At 38.7% G+C, this 14,332-nt stretch overlaps 1 protein-coding gene and 1 pseudogene across 18 annotated transcripts in view; both read right to left on the bottom strand.

Annotated features, from left to right (window-relative positions):
* The window catches only part of OSBPL6 (oxysterol binding protein like 6), a 213,549-nt gene that overhangs the window by 98,490 nt on the left and 100,727 nt on the right, over positions 1-14,332 (bottom strand). For 2 of the 18 annotated variants that reach the window (XM_086718971.1, XM_086718972.1), the window contains exon 3: positions 12,586-12,716. The exons of the other annotated variants lie outside the window; for them this stretch is intronic. The gene's annotated coding sequence lies outside the window, so the exon portion shown is untranslated. The remainder of the gene's footprint in view (positions 1-12,585; positions 12,717-14,332) is intronic. 18 annotated transcript variants of the gene reach the window in all.
* On the bottom strand, positions 496-600 carry LOC112848996 (small nucleolar RNA U3; annotated as a pseudogene).

Raw genomic sequence — 14,332 nt, 5'->3', positions numbered from 1 at the left:
AACTTAAAAAGAAAAAAGAATAAATGCCATAAAATGTAAGGAATCACTTTACTCACAACCAAACCATGATGTATGAAACCAAATATATCTCCCTTCTTAAGACAGTGAAGTGGTGTTAAAAGAAGAAAGGCGGGCAAACTCCACCTATTTTCTCTAGATAAGAGAGGCGAGGAGCAAGAAGCCCAGGGAAAAGCCTCACCACAGATTAACAGCGTTCCTAGGCCTGGAGGCACAGCTCTCCTGGCACTCAAGAACATGGCCCTGCCTTATCTTTTGCTGCTTTCCTTGGTCCTGGCTTCCAAAGAGCATCATGGACATATTCCAAAGCACCCCCAAAATACAGCTTTCCCTGCCAAGATGGCTTCTGGCGCACTTATTTAAAAAACTAACGAGGAAAAGAGCATACAAACAGACTTCTCATTGTGACTGATGAAAACTCTGGTCACTCTCTACTCACTCTCCTAAGATCCTTTACCAAGGAAATGAACAGGACAGACCTACATTCTACAACATCACTTAGACCTCCAGGGTGAGTTTACAGAGGATGTGAATGCTAATTAAGTAAAGAACTATAGAAATGATCCCTGAAAGTATAGTCTTTGAATGCTAATTAACTAAACACTAAAGAAGCAAAGGATAACTGGCATAAATATTCTTTTGACAAGGAACAGATCTCATTTAAAGAAAAATAAAGTTAAAAAAAAAAGTGTGTGTGTATAAAACACTATAAAATATATTCCCCCAATAGGAGAGCAAATTACTATGTGCAAGAGGTAACTAGAGGGCTGATCTGGAATGCTAATCCTAGTAAAAGAGAGGGCAGCTTTAGAGCACCACTGTTTCACACTTTCACAAATTAAAAAAAAAAAATTCTCTGAATAAGAAATAAGACAGGTTCAGAAGCAGTGGGAACTAGTAAAGGTAAGGAAGAAATAAAGGCAACAAATGATGACACCATCATTTTAAAATAATTAAAATGATATTAATGAAACACTGAACACTTCTGCAGAAAAATCTAGTCAAGAGGTAGGTTTAAAAGATAAAGTTTAGGAAATCATCTTGCAAATGGAAAAAAGGGCAGGAAAAGTTAACAGATAACAGAACCTGAATCTACAGATATGGATCGCCCTGAAGACAAAAACCAAAAGAGAAAAGGAATAGTATTCAAAAATATTCCTTAACATAAGGAAGACTTCAATTTGAAAAATAAAATCTTTAAAAATATAAATAAGTATCTTTATCTGGAAAATAAAAAAAAATCTTTATCAGGCAAAATTAGTAAAAAGCAAATCAAAATAAGATCTTAATGATACTGCTGAATTTCGATCACTCTCTGAAGCAATTCAATAAGTTAAATATTAATGAAACATTGGAAGCAAGCAGGGGTTAATCCTAGAAAAAGTTCAAAAATATACTCTCCTAAGTACATCTTAGGTTGAAGAAAAAATAAAGCACATTGATATTGTAGAACATTTGAAAACAGAGCAGAAACCAAAAGCATTCAGTCCTGTCCCTCACCTCCCTCCCCTTTCTTTCTGAATGATGGGAGTGCATTGTCCAGTTAACTCACAGGTGAAAGACTAGGGTAAAAGCAATCAAAGAATATGTTAGAAATGTTGAACATAGCTACAGCTATAATGAAAGGAAAATTCATGGTCTTAATCATTTCCATTATTAAACACAAAAGAATAAAAACAGATCTCAAGGGTGGCTCAGCTGGTTAAGCATCCAACTCTTGATCTCAGCTCAGGTCTTGATCTCAGGGTCATGAGTTCAAGCCCCACGTTGAGCTCCCGTGCTGGGTGGGCAGCCTACTCAATAAATAAATAAATAAATGAACAAACAAAAATGCATTAATTTTATAATTTATGAAATTTGAAAAGCCAAACATAAGAAAAATATAAACAAATAAACATCTTAGATTTATCAACTAATTTACATTATTTACTTATACTTTCATTTCTAAATATGTAGAAAAACAGGAACCATAAGTACAGAAAGGAGGTTATAAAAAGTATATAACCAGGGGCGCCTGGGTGGCGCAGTCGGTTAAGCGTCCGACTTCAGCCAGGTCACGATCTCGCGGTCTGTGAGTTCGAGCCCCGCGTCAGGCTCTGGGCTGATGGCTCGGAGCCTGGAGCCTGTTTCCGATTCTGTGTCTCCCTCTCTCTCTGACCCTCCCCCGTTCATGCTCTGTCTCTCTCTGTCCCAAAAATAAATAAACGTTGAAAAAAAAAAATTTAAAAAAGTATATAACCAAGGAATAGAAGACACTAAGTTATTAGATAATTGTTGCAATCTATAATAAATAACTAAAACTAATAATAATCCAAAGGCTAAATATTCTACAATCATCTTGATTTAAAAAGTACACCATTTGGGGCGCCTGGGTGGCGCAGTCGGTTAAGCGTCCGACTTCAGCCAGGTCACGATCTCGCGGTCCGTGAGTTCGAGCCCCGCGTCAGGCTCTGGGCTGATGGCTCGGAGCCTGGAGCCTGTTTCCGATGCTGTGTCTCCCTCTCTCTCTGCCCCTCCCCCGTTCATGCTCTGTTTCTCTCTGTCCCAAAAATAAATAAAAAACGTTGAAAAAAAAAATTAAAAAAAAAAAAAAAAAAAAAGTACACCATTTAATATCCATTGCCAAATATTTAACAACTCTGAACAAATATTGGAATAGTTGCCTTTATTTTTATTAAAAAAAATGTTTTTAATGTTTATTTATATTGAGGTGGGGTAAGCATAGAGAGATGGGGACAGAGGATCTGAAGTGGGCTCTGTGCTGTCAGAAGAGAGCCAAATGTGGATTTCAAACTCACGAACCCTGAGATCATGACCTGAGCCAAAGTCAGATGCTTAACCAACTGAGCCACCCACACACCTCTTTTTTGTTGTTGTTATATTTATTTATTTTGAGAGAGAGACAGACAGACAGACAGACAGAGAGACTGAGAGAGGGACAGAATCCCAAGCAGGCAGTGCAAAGCCTGATGTGGGGCTCAAACTCACGAACCACAAGATCATGACCTGAGCCATGATCAACAGTTGGACACTTAACTGACTGAGCTACTCAGGCACCTGGGAATAGCTGCCTTTCTATGTGCTATTGTTTATATATAAACGCATGAGCATACACACACAGACACATAAATCAATCTAGCATCAGGCTCAATGGTGAAACATCAGTACCATTTTCGTCAATGTCAACAACAAAATAATCATACTGGTTATTACCTTGTTAACACTGTGCTCTGAGAATGCTAACCAGGGAACAATATAATCGTTCATCTGAAATGCACATGAGGGGGGTCTGGACAGCTGTCAGTTAAGCATCTGACTTTGGCTCAGGTCATGATCTCATGGTTTGTGAGTCTAAGCCCAGCATCAGGCTCTCTGCTGTCAGTGCAGAGCCCATTTTGGATCCTCTGTCCCCCTCTTTCTCTGCCCCTCCCCCACTTGTTCCCCCCAACCCCATCAAAAATAAAATGTAAAAAATAAAAAAGATTTTAAAAATTAAATGCACATGAGAATCAAATGAAAGTCAACCAGAAGGGGTGAAAAGAAAGCAAGCTTTCAGTAATGTAGCTGGTTGCATATCTATCTATTCATCCATCCATCCATCCATCCATCCATCTTCATTTTTTAAGTGAAAATGGCAAGTCTGAAAATGGTACATACTATATAATCCCAACTATATGACACTTTGGAAAAGGCAAAAATATGGAGACAGAAAAAAAAGATGAGTGGTTGCCAGGGTTGGGAGTGGGAGAGTGGGAGGAAGGATAAAATAGGTGAAGCACAAAGGATGTTTAGGACAGTGAAACTATTCTACGTATGCTGTATTCGTGGATATGTGTCATATATTTGTCCAGACCACAGAATGTACGACACCAAGAGTAAACCCTAACGTAAACTATGGACTTTAGGTGATAATGACCTGTCAGTGTAGGCTCATCATTGATTGTAATGGAGGTACCACTCTGGTGTGGGATGTTGACAATGGAAGAGGCTATGTGTGTGGAGCAGGAAGGATGTGGAAATCCTCTGTACTTTCTGCAATTTTACCTTTTGCAATTTTGCTGTAAACTTAAAATTGCTTTTAAAATAAAGTTTTAGCGGGTGCCTGGGAGGCTCAGTTGGTTAAATGTTGACTTCAGCTCAGGTCATAGTCTCACAGTTCGTGAGTTCGAGCCCTGTGTCAGGCTCCATGCTGACAGTGATGAGCCTGCTTGGGATTCTCTCTCACTCTCTCTGTCCCTCCCTGTTTGTGCTCTCTCTCTATCAAAATGAATAAATAAACCTAAAAACAAATAATAAAGACATATAAACTCTGGATAAATAGAAATAAAACATGTTAAAATGTTCTATTTTATGTCTATTTCAAGTACAGAATCAAATGAGAAGGTTGTGGGGTGCCTAGGTGACTCAGTTGGTTAAGCAACTGACTCTTAATTTTGGCTCAGCACATGATCTCATGGTTCATGAGATCAAGTCCTGAGTCAGGCTCTGCCCTGACAGCATGGAGCCTGCTTGGGATTCTCTCTCTCCCTCTTCCTCTCCCCCCCGCCCCATTCTCTCTCTCTCAAAAACAAAAACCAAAAAACACAATAATAATAAAAAGAGAAATTAAAAAAAAAACAAAAAACCCAGCAGGCCAGATGTCCTACTTCCCATCCAAGAACTCTTTTGTTATTCATAGTGTATAGATGACAAAAGTAGGATTTAGGAGGTTTGTTAAACAGGGTCCTTAGTTTGGTTTCCAAATCTATTTGACCTCAAAGCCCATGAAACAAATTCTTTCACTGCTATTTACCCTTATTTTACTAATAAATCAATGAATAAATGAGAACTCTAGTTTTTTGGTGTTTTTTTTTTTTTTACAGGATGGTACATTACTGATGTATAATACAAATTTATAGAGGTTCTTAAATGATATGAAATGTATGGGGCATACAAGCATGATATTTTCCTAGGGAGATATTCAATACCTTTCATCGGATTATCAAAAGGCTAAAAAAAGTACATCCTTGGGAGTTCATATTACTAAAAGGATTCTTACCAGTACAGGTTAAAAGACAATCCATGGGCACAAAAGCTGTACAACATATTTAACATAACGCGATCACAGGACATTTGATTTTGATGGGAGCATGTGCCACAGCCTGTTTTGACAAGGCCATTTTCGTACCATCACCTCGATAATTTTGCCAATGCTAATTTTATAAGATTTGTCAGCCACTTTTTCATTCATTATTTGGTTTCTGACTCTTGCTAACATGTTTTGAAAGGAAGCTTGGTAATGTCATAATTCATATTTTAACAGGAAAGATAATATTGGGAATTATGGTTCCCATGACTGCTAATAAGTACTGATTGTCAGCACAGTGGGGACTTTTTGGCAACAGCAGGAAACATCAAAGATTTTGCCTCTGCCTTGTGATCTTAAATAATAATTCATTAATCCATGTTGAGTGTGTATAAACTTTTACTGAGACACCAAATGACTTGAGTAGCGGCAAATGTCCTGTTCTCTAGAGGAATTTCCTGTACTGAGCTATGCTGAAGAGTTGGCTTAAAGCCGACAAAATGGTTTAGGTTAAAAATGTTCCAGAAGTGATTCTGATACATTGCTACCAGAAATGTAAAATGGCAGACTGCTATTGAAAATGGTATGGTGACTCCTCAAAAAATTAACAATAAAATTACTATATGATTCAGCAGTTCCAATTCTGGGTATACGCCCAAAAGAATGGAAGGCAGGGACTTGAACAGATATTTGTACACTGATATTCAGAGCAGCATTATTCATAATAGGGAAAAGGTGAAAGCAACCCAAGTGTCCATCAGCAGATGGACGTATAAACAAAATGTGGTACATTTGTACAATGGAATAGAATTCAGCCTTAAGAAGAACGGAAATTCTGATACATGCTACAATGCAGATGAACCTCGAAGACATTATGCTGAGTAACCTAAGGACCAATATTGTATGATTCTACTTATACTAGGTACCTACAGTAGTCAAATTATATTAGGTACCTACAGAGTCAAATTTATAGAAGGGTGTTTGCCAGTGTCCATGAGGAGGGGGAAACGGAGTTTGGGTTCAGTAAGTACAGAATTTCAGTTTGGAAGATGAAAAAGTTCTCGAGAAAGAAAGTAGTTGTCTGCGCTGGGGGCTGGGCAAAATGGATAAAGGGGAGCGAGTAGTACAGGCTTCCAGCTAAAATAGGTCACAGGGATGAAAGGTACAGCATGGGGACACTGGCTGACAGGTGCTGGCTACACTTGTGGTGAGCACAGCATAACACAAAGAGCTGCTAATCACTATGCTGCACATCTGAAACTAATTAATATTCTGTGTCAATTATACTTCAATTAAAAAGTGGTTGTCCGAATCCATTTGTGTTGTTATTAACAAAATACCATAAACTAAGTGGCTTAAAAACAACAAGGATTTAGGTGCCTGGGTGGCCTCAGTTGATTTAGCATCTGACTTCAGCTCAGGTCATGACTCATGATCCTTGAGTTCAAGCCCTGCATCTGACTCTACACTGAGAGCTCAGAGCCTGGAGCCTGCTTCAGATTCTGTGTCTCCCTCTCTCTCTGCTCCTCCCCTGCTCACGCTCTGTCTCTCTCTGTCTCTTTCTCTCTCTCTCAAAAATAAATAAATGTTAAAGAAAAAATTGAACAACAAGCATCTATTTCTCACAGTTTTGGAGGCTGGGGGAAGTCCAGGATCATGACACCAGAAGATCTGGCACCTGGTAAAAACCCACTTTCCTAGTTCATAAATGGTCATCTGCTTGTTTTGTCCTCACATAGCAGAAGGGGGGAAGGGATCTCTCTGGAGTCTCTTTTAATTCCACTCACAAGGACCCACCCATGACCTAATCACCTCCCCAAATACTATCACCTCAGGAATAAGGATTTCAACATATGAATTTTGTTGCAACACAAACAGTCAAACCATAGTGATGGTTATAGTACAATGTGAATGTACTTAGTGCCTCTGAAATAAGAATTTAAAAACTGCTAGAATGGTAAATTTTATGTATATTTTACAAAAATAAAAAAGTTCCTGTATTATCACCTGTAATAACTTTTATAATATGCAGACATCACTTCTGTGTTATTTTGTGCTCAGGTTTCATTTTCTTTATAAAATCTTTCTTAATCAATTAGAATTGCCACTGCAATCTGTATTACTTCTATATTTATGCATGCATATATTATTGAATACCACCGCACTGTTTATTTGTACCGATTCTGTATAATATTCGTGGGTGGGGACTATGTCACTTTCATCGTTGCAGTCGGATATCAGGGACCACAAAAACCACTCAGATTGTTTGCTGGGCTTATCATTTCAGTTAAGATCTAAGCCCTCATTATATACATTAAATACAGTTGACTGTGCTCACAGGCTGCCTGAGATAACCCCCTCATGCCAGGTCTTGGATTTTATTATATTTGCCCAAAGAGAACCCAAAAATAATCCAAATGATTTGCAGAGTGGAGTTCCCTTTCTGTTCAATAGAGAGAAAGACTGTACAGAGTTCAACATTCCCAAGGGGAAACCTCTGGGTTTTCCTAAAAAAAGACCCACCAACCTGCTAATGGTACTCTAGGGGCCTGGGGCATTATCTGCTCTGTTCTCCCTGGTGCCGAGTCATACATTAGGAATAGGAAGAGAGGCAGTAGTGTAATTCTTTCAATACGGATGATGAATTAGCCTGGCTGCACAGAGTTACCGCACCTGCCACCTACCTAATTGACTAGCCATTATCTACCTAATCGCAAATATTTCATGATTAAGAGCCTTAAGCAGAATTTTAAAAAAACTGTCATCCCTCCAGAATAGCAATGTTTATGTAGACCTTTACCTACATATCAGGGTGCCCATACTTCTATTTGCATCGGGTATTCAGCATGAGTGTTAGTTTCAATTATTGCTCATTCATTGCCACAGGAGAGAAGGAACAGCTGACAATAACTGAGGATTTGCTGCCAGGCCCCAGGCAGTTCAGCATCATGTACTCATTTAATTGGGGTGTGGTAATCTTCGCACACACCTGGTGGTGGGCTGGAGCGAGCTTACACAGGCTCAGGAGCCCCCTGCCTGCCAGACCAGCCTCCAGGGACATCCTCTTGGGAACTTGAAATTGGCCATGATAGAAGTAAGCCATGCAAATCAGCATCCTCCCCCTTTTTAGAGAGCTGATTTTTAAATGTTTGTCAGTACTCCACTGCATATATCCTGTGCTGTTTTTTCTTTCTATTTTTACACTTAAAAAAAAAAAATTCATGGATTGCCTAGGTCTGAAACCAATCCCAACTCTGTTATTTCCTAGCTATCAAACATCAGGCAATTTACTTTATTTCTCTATGCCTCAATTTCCTCATCTATAAAATAGGGATAGGCACACCTGGTTGGCTCAGTTGATTAAGCGTCTGAATCTTGATTTCATCTCAGGTCATGATCTCATGGTACGTGAGACTGAGCCCTGCATCAGGCTCTGCACTGACAGCAAGGAGCCTGTTTGGAATTCTCTCTCTCCCTCACTCTCTGCCCCTTTCCCGCTCTCTCTCCTCTCTCTAAAAATAAATTGGGGTGCCTGAGTGGCTCAGTCGGTTGAGCGTCCGACTTTGGCTCAGGTCATGATCTTATGGCTTGTGAGTTTGAGCCCCGCGTCAGCTCAGAGCCTGGAGCTGGCTTCAGATTCTGTGTCTACCTCTCTCTCTGCCCCTCTCCTGTTCACACTCTGTCTCTCTCTCTCTCTCTCTCAAGAATAAATAAATGTTTAAAAAGTTTTTTAATAAATAAACTTAAAAACAGGGATAAAAATATCTATTTCATGAAGTTGTGAGAAGCAGATGCCATTATTTGTGTAAAATGGTTACTGTTATTATGCATCCTCTTCTGAGCCCCTCCTCCAAATGACTGTCAGGGAGCAGATTTGAGGACACACTGTACCCACGAGAACATCAACTTCCTCCATGAGCAGGTTCAGGACACCTGTCTCCAGAGTACTAATTTTGAGACTGGTTTGATCCATGACACTATTTTATTAAAAGCCCCTATGAAAAAGGTTGCTAATTTTCCATCAAAAGGATCAAGAGTATTTGGGGAGGGGGCATAATTTAACAAAAATCCACAAAATAGAAACTGATGTACCAGTTCATGTATTTAAATGGATTTGGGGCATATCCTTATTAAAAATAAGCCCACACTTAAATATAAAAGAACGATCAAATAACACACTTAAGATTATTTTATTATCAAAAATAATTGAGACACTGATATGAAGTGAAATAATAGGGGTCCCAATAGTTTGACAAACTACATTTGAGGTCCAGATAGTGTCAAACTCATGGTACAACTAACAAAGAAATGGATGTCAGTCAAAAAGCTTGAGCTGGAGCCTTCCTTTTCCAGCAGATCACAAGATCTTGTGTCTCAGGACCTTGGTTTCTTTTATGCAGAGAAAAGACTTGAGTTCCCAACTCACTTCACAGGATTTTACGAGAATCAAGAAAAGAAAGAAGTACTTTAAAATGTGCACTCACACACACACACACACACAGACACACACACACACACACACCACACTGGGGTAAATCTGGCAGACTGAATATAGACAGGATCTGTTTCATCCCAAAATTCCACTGAAAACATCAGTAAAGAGATTTTCTTTTTTTAAAAAGTAAAACCCAAGAGCAGTGAGGCCAGGAGGCAATGGCAACAGAAGTTTGGGACTGGAAAACAGAAAAAAGTAGTAAAATGATACCTGGTTCATTAGTGAGTCCTGCCACAAAGATGATGAGTGGAAGTTTAAGAAATTCAAAGGAAGTTTTAATGTGTCACCTGATATTGAATTGAGATGAAAAAAGCTACTTTTCCCCAAATCCCAAGCTTAGGAAATACCAGTGCTGTCTACTACAGAGGTTTTGAAAGGTGATCCAGGACCAACATGCCACCTGGGAACTCATTTCAAATGCAAATTCTTGCGCCTGTCCATACTAGTGGGTCAAAACCTGTGAGCACTCTGTCCAGCACTCTGTTTCAACAAGCCTGACTCTGGACACAGGTGTAAAGGATCGCCAGCTGGGCCCTGTTCTTCGATGACCTAACACTAACACTAGGGAATAATAATATAGTATTAGACACAGTCACTCCCAAGTAATAGATGTAAAGCCTCAAAAATAAGGAATTGTTAAAATTGTTCCTCAGCAATTCAAAAATATATATAATAAGAATTTCAACTGATAACTAAGGTGTTTCGCATTTAACATTTATAGAAATGGGCTTCATGCTACAAAACTGTTACTAAAAACATTAGAAAGCTTATGAAAAAGTATTTTTACTACAAACACAGTATCTCTACCTATGAATAAAAAAGAAGATACAGCAGGGCGCCTGGGTGGCTCAGTCAGTTAAACGTCTGACTTTGGTTCAGGTCATGATCTCACAGTCTGTGGGTTCAAGTCCCACATTGGGCTCTCTGCTGTCGGCACAGAGCCCGCTTCAGATCTCTTGCCCCCTCTCTCTCTGCCCCTCTGCCACTCGCACTCGCTCTCTCTCTAAACTAAATAAAAACATTTTAAAAAATGAAATAAAATAAAGCAAAAAGCTCTATCATAACCCAACAGGACTCTATTGTCTACTAATCCCTGCAACTGCAACATTTTTTGGATCCCAGATTCCGAAATGGGCAGAGATAATCCAGTCACCATCTGACTCCATCAGAGGTCAGCAAACTTTTTATGTAAAGGGCCAAACAAAATATTTTAGGCTTTATGAGCCATACGGTCTCACCGCAGCTACTCAACACTGCCATTGTAGTGGAAAAGCAGCCATAGAAAATGAGCACATGAATAAGCACGGCTATGTTCTACTAAAACTTAATTTATAAAGCCAGGCTTGCAAGCCAGGTTTGCCCTGTGGGCTATAATTTGCTGATCCTTGAACTAGATTATTGAAGATGAGTAAGCATTCTTGGGACCAAATACTGCAAAGTACTTTTAAAGATTGTAGATTCCCCAACAGCTTCCCATGGCAGGGCTGTTAATCCACACTGCAGCTGGCAAGCATTCACAGAGGAGATTCTGAATTTAATGCTTCTTGCCAACTTCAGATTTCTCTATCTCCCCTAACATGTAAAAAAGAAGATACTTTATGTTTAGAAATACACAAACTGAAAAATATTAATAGAATAAAGGGTAGAGGGGATCACTTCGATCAGGGTAAACTTTTTACCAAAACCCCCACGTGAAAAAGATTTGCTAATATCCAACTGAAACATAACACCCTACATAGTCCAAGACGATTTCAAGAAAATGCATGAATTATTTTAAAAAAGGAAAAATGTAAATTAACTTTATTGGTAAGTTTTGCTACATTTCTGAAATTTAAGAAGATAAAATTAAGGATCAAAAACCGGGGGGAAATTGGTCCAGTCCAAAAATGAGTGATGGGACAAGTACGAGACCATTTAAGTAATAAATTCTCAACACGTGCCACTCTCTGCACAGGACCTTCCTGTGTAAACCTAGCTACCTCATCTCTGCAAATCGAAGCAACACTGTGTTTGATTTGCTACAAATTTTGGTATTTCCTCACCAGTTTTTTCTTTTAAGTGTTTTATTTTGGAACAATTTAAGATTTGCAGAGAATTACAAATACACCACAGCAAGTTCCCATATATACTCTTCCCCCAAGGACTTCCTCCAGTTTTTATAAACTGACAAAACAAGAGATTTTAACCTTAAAGTACCGACCAAAAAAAACAACAAAAAAAAACCCAAGACATTTGGAAATAAATTCACATGCTGAATTTGTCAGGTATTGTTTAAGTAAATTGTACAGTGCTTCTAAATTCAGTACTCCAAACATGAACATGCAGTCAGCAAATCATCTTTCAGTTCTCAGCTCCTGTTGCCTTGAAATAGGCACCATCTCTGTCGCTCTCTAGCACAATGTTCTTTTCATTCCCTTCACAGCTCTTACCTCATTCAATAGTTACATTATTTGTTTATTGGCTTATTATCTTTTCCCAGAGACTTCACCAGTTATGATTCCTGCTCTCTTTGTTATCATTCCTGGGTCCAAAATAGTGACTGGTGCATATTGATAGATAGATATTCCAGAGACTTTGCTACATGGATGGATGAATGAATGACCAAATGCCTACACAAATGAGTGAACACTTCAGATACAGCAGGGTTGCTATAAGGCACAGGAGAAAAGACACACCATTGTTTCTGAAATCTCAAACCTTTAAAAGTCTACCACCAGCCATACACAGTGAAGTTTTGGGGAGTCGATGTGTTAGTCCATCATCTTTGTAATCATTTCTTACTGGGGCAAAGTTTAGAATTGTTACTCCAATACATCCTTGTTCTCTGAAAGCCAAACCTTTCAAAGCGATGTGTCTTGTGGGTTCATACACACAGTACTTCCTAGCATTACTCATCTGATGTAAAAAGCCAATAAACAAATAATTTTAAATCAACCTCACAGTTAGACTAATTACAGTATTAATCATTCTTCTGTATGTAAAAATATATTGGAAAGAACTCAAATACCTTACGGAGGTGGTTTGAGAATAAGAGGTTTTGAGAAGACAGGTTAAAAGTTTTAAAAGACAAAATAGGGAGTGATGTAGCTCTCCTTATTCCTCCCTTGTGCAGCCCTCGGCTCGGGGTCCAAGAATTAACTGGGTGTGCAAAAAAAAAAAAAAAAAAGGAAGGATAGATGGTTGGCAGAAAGGAAGGATGGACAGGAGGAAGGTGGGAGAGACTACCTACACCCATATTCTCTATGAATGCTTACATTTATCCCAGGGTCAAATATTACAAAATGTGTCCAAAAGTCAAAGCACTTGATCACTTGACCAACCAAGGGGGCGAAAAGGCATTCCAAAATATGCACCCATCAAATAACCATCTATCAAATAAAAAGAAGCAAGAAGACAAAAATCCTGGGGCACTTTCAGGCTCTCTGCTTCATTTAGAGTGTTTATCTTTCTTCTATCGCTGGACCTGCACTATGAGGAAGGGTAGACACTAATAAATGCATCCAATGCAGCACAAATCGATCTACCACCCAGAGAGAACAATAATCCCACTGTCGCTTCTGGAACATCTCCTGCTTATGATGTAATGAGTTGCAAATAACTCAAATTATCTGGTAAACTAAAGATTTAATAGACTGAATTTCACTGCCAAGAAACGTATCAACATTAATACTAAAAATGGAGTTGAAGGAAACATTCATCTTCTAACCTCATGCATGAATTTTAAAAGACCAAAAATAATGACCAAAAAAAAAGGATAAATAAAACTCTACATATTTTCTCTGCATAAAAACAGAATAATAATTAGTAGTAGTAATGCTGACTGAGCTTATTCATCTGAAAGTATTCTGTGTACTTAAAGAATAAAGCATAAGAGACTCTTAAAAACTGAGAACAAACTGAGGGTTGATGGGAGGTGGGAGGGAGGGGAGGATGGGTGATGGGTACTGAGGAGGGCACCTTTTGGGATGAGCACTGGGTGTTGTATGGAAACCAATTTGACAATAAATTTCATATATTGAAAAAAAATTAAAAAAATAAAGAATAGAGCAAATAAGTTTGTAATCTGATTTTGGAACCAAGATCTTCAGTGTAAGAGAAAAGAGATACAAATATAAAATCAAACAACATTAAAATTCCATAAAGTTAGCTTGAAAAAACCAGTATGAACTCATATGTATTATTTTTAAATGTATATAGTTTCTACCCTGCCCCCCAAAAAGCCTAGAATCACTGAGAACCCACAGGAATAAGCCCTCCTAAGACCTAGACTGCAGTTTCTATTTATTTTATTTTGTTTTAATGTTTGTTTATTTATTTTGAGAGAAAGAGACAGAGAGCATACAAGTGTGTGAGCAGAGGAGAGGGAAAGAGAGAGAGGCTCCACACCATTAGCCTGGGAGCCTGACATGGGATTCGATCTCATGAACTGTGAGATCATGACCTGAACTGAAATCAAGAGTCGGATACTTAACCAACTGAGCCACCCAGGTGCCCCTAGACTCTAGTTTCTAAATTCCATTACCTACTGAAAAGAACCAGAGCTTCTTAGAATGGCTGATACTTAGACTGGGATATGAAATGTACAAGAGAAGCATCCTGTTGTCCAAAAAGTAGGGTCAAAGAAATTAACAGGACAAGAGTGCTTCTGGGATGTTCTGTTATCTTGATCTGGTTGCTGATGATATGGAACTGGCCAGTCTGTGAAAATTCACTGTGATTCTCTTATGAGAGGCTCTCTTTTCTTTATGTATACA

Source organism: Puma concolor, chromosome C1 (genome assembly GCF_028749965.1).
Source record: "Puma concolor isolate L17-30 chromosome C1, mPumCon1.1.hap2, whole genome shotgun sequence".
NCBI classification, from domain to species: domain Eukaryota; kingdom Metazoa; phylum Chordata; class Mammalia; order Carnivora; family Felidae; genus Puma; species Puma concolor.
The sequence above is the reverse complement of the archived record's forward strand: the minus strand, read 5'-3'. Positions and strand labels throughout refer to the sequence as shown.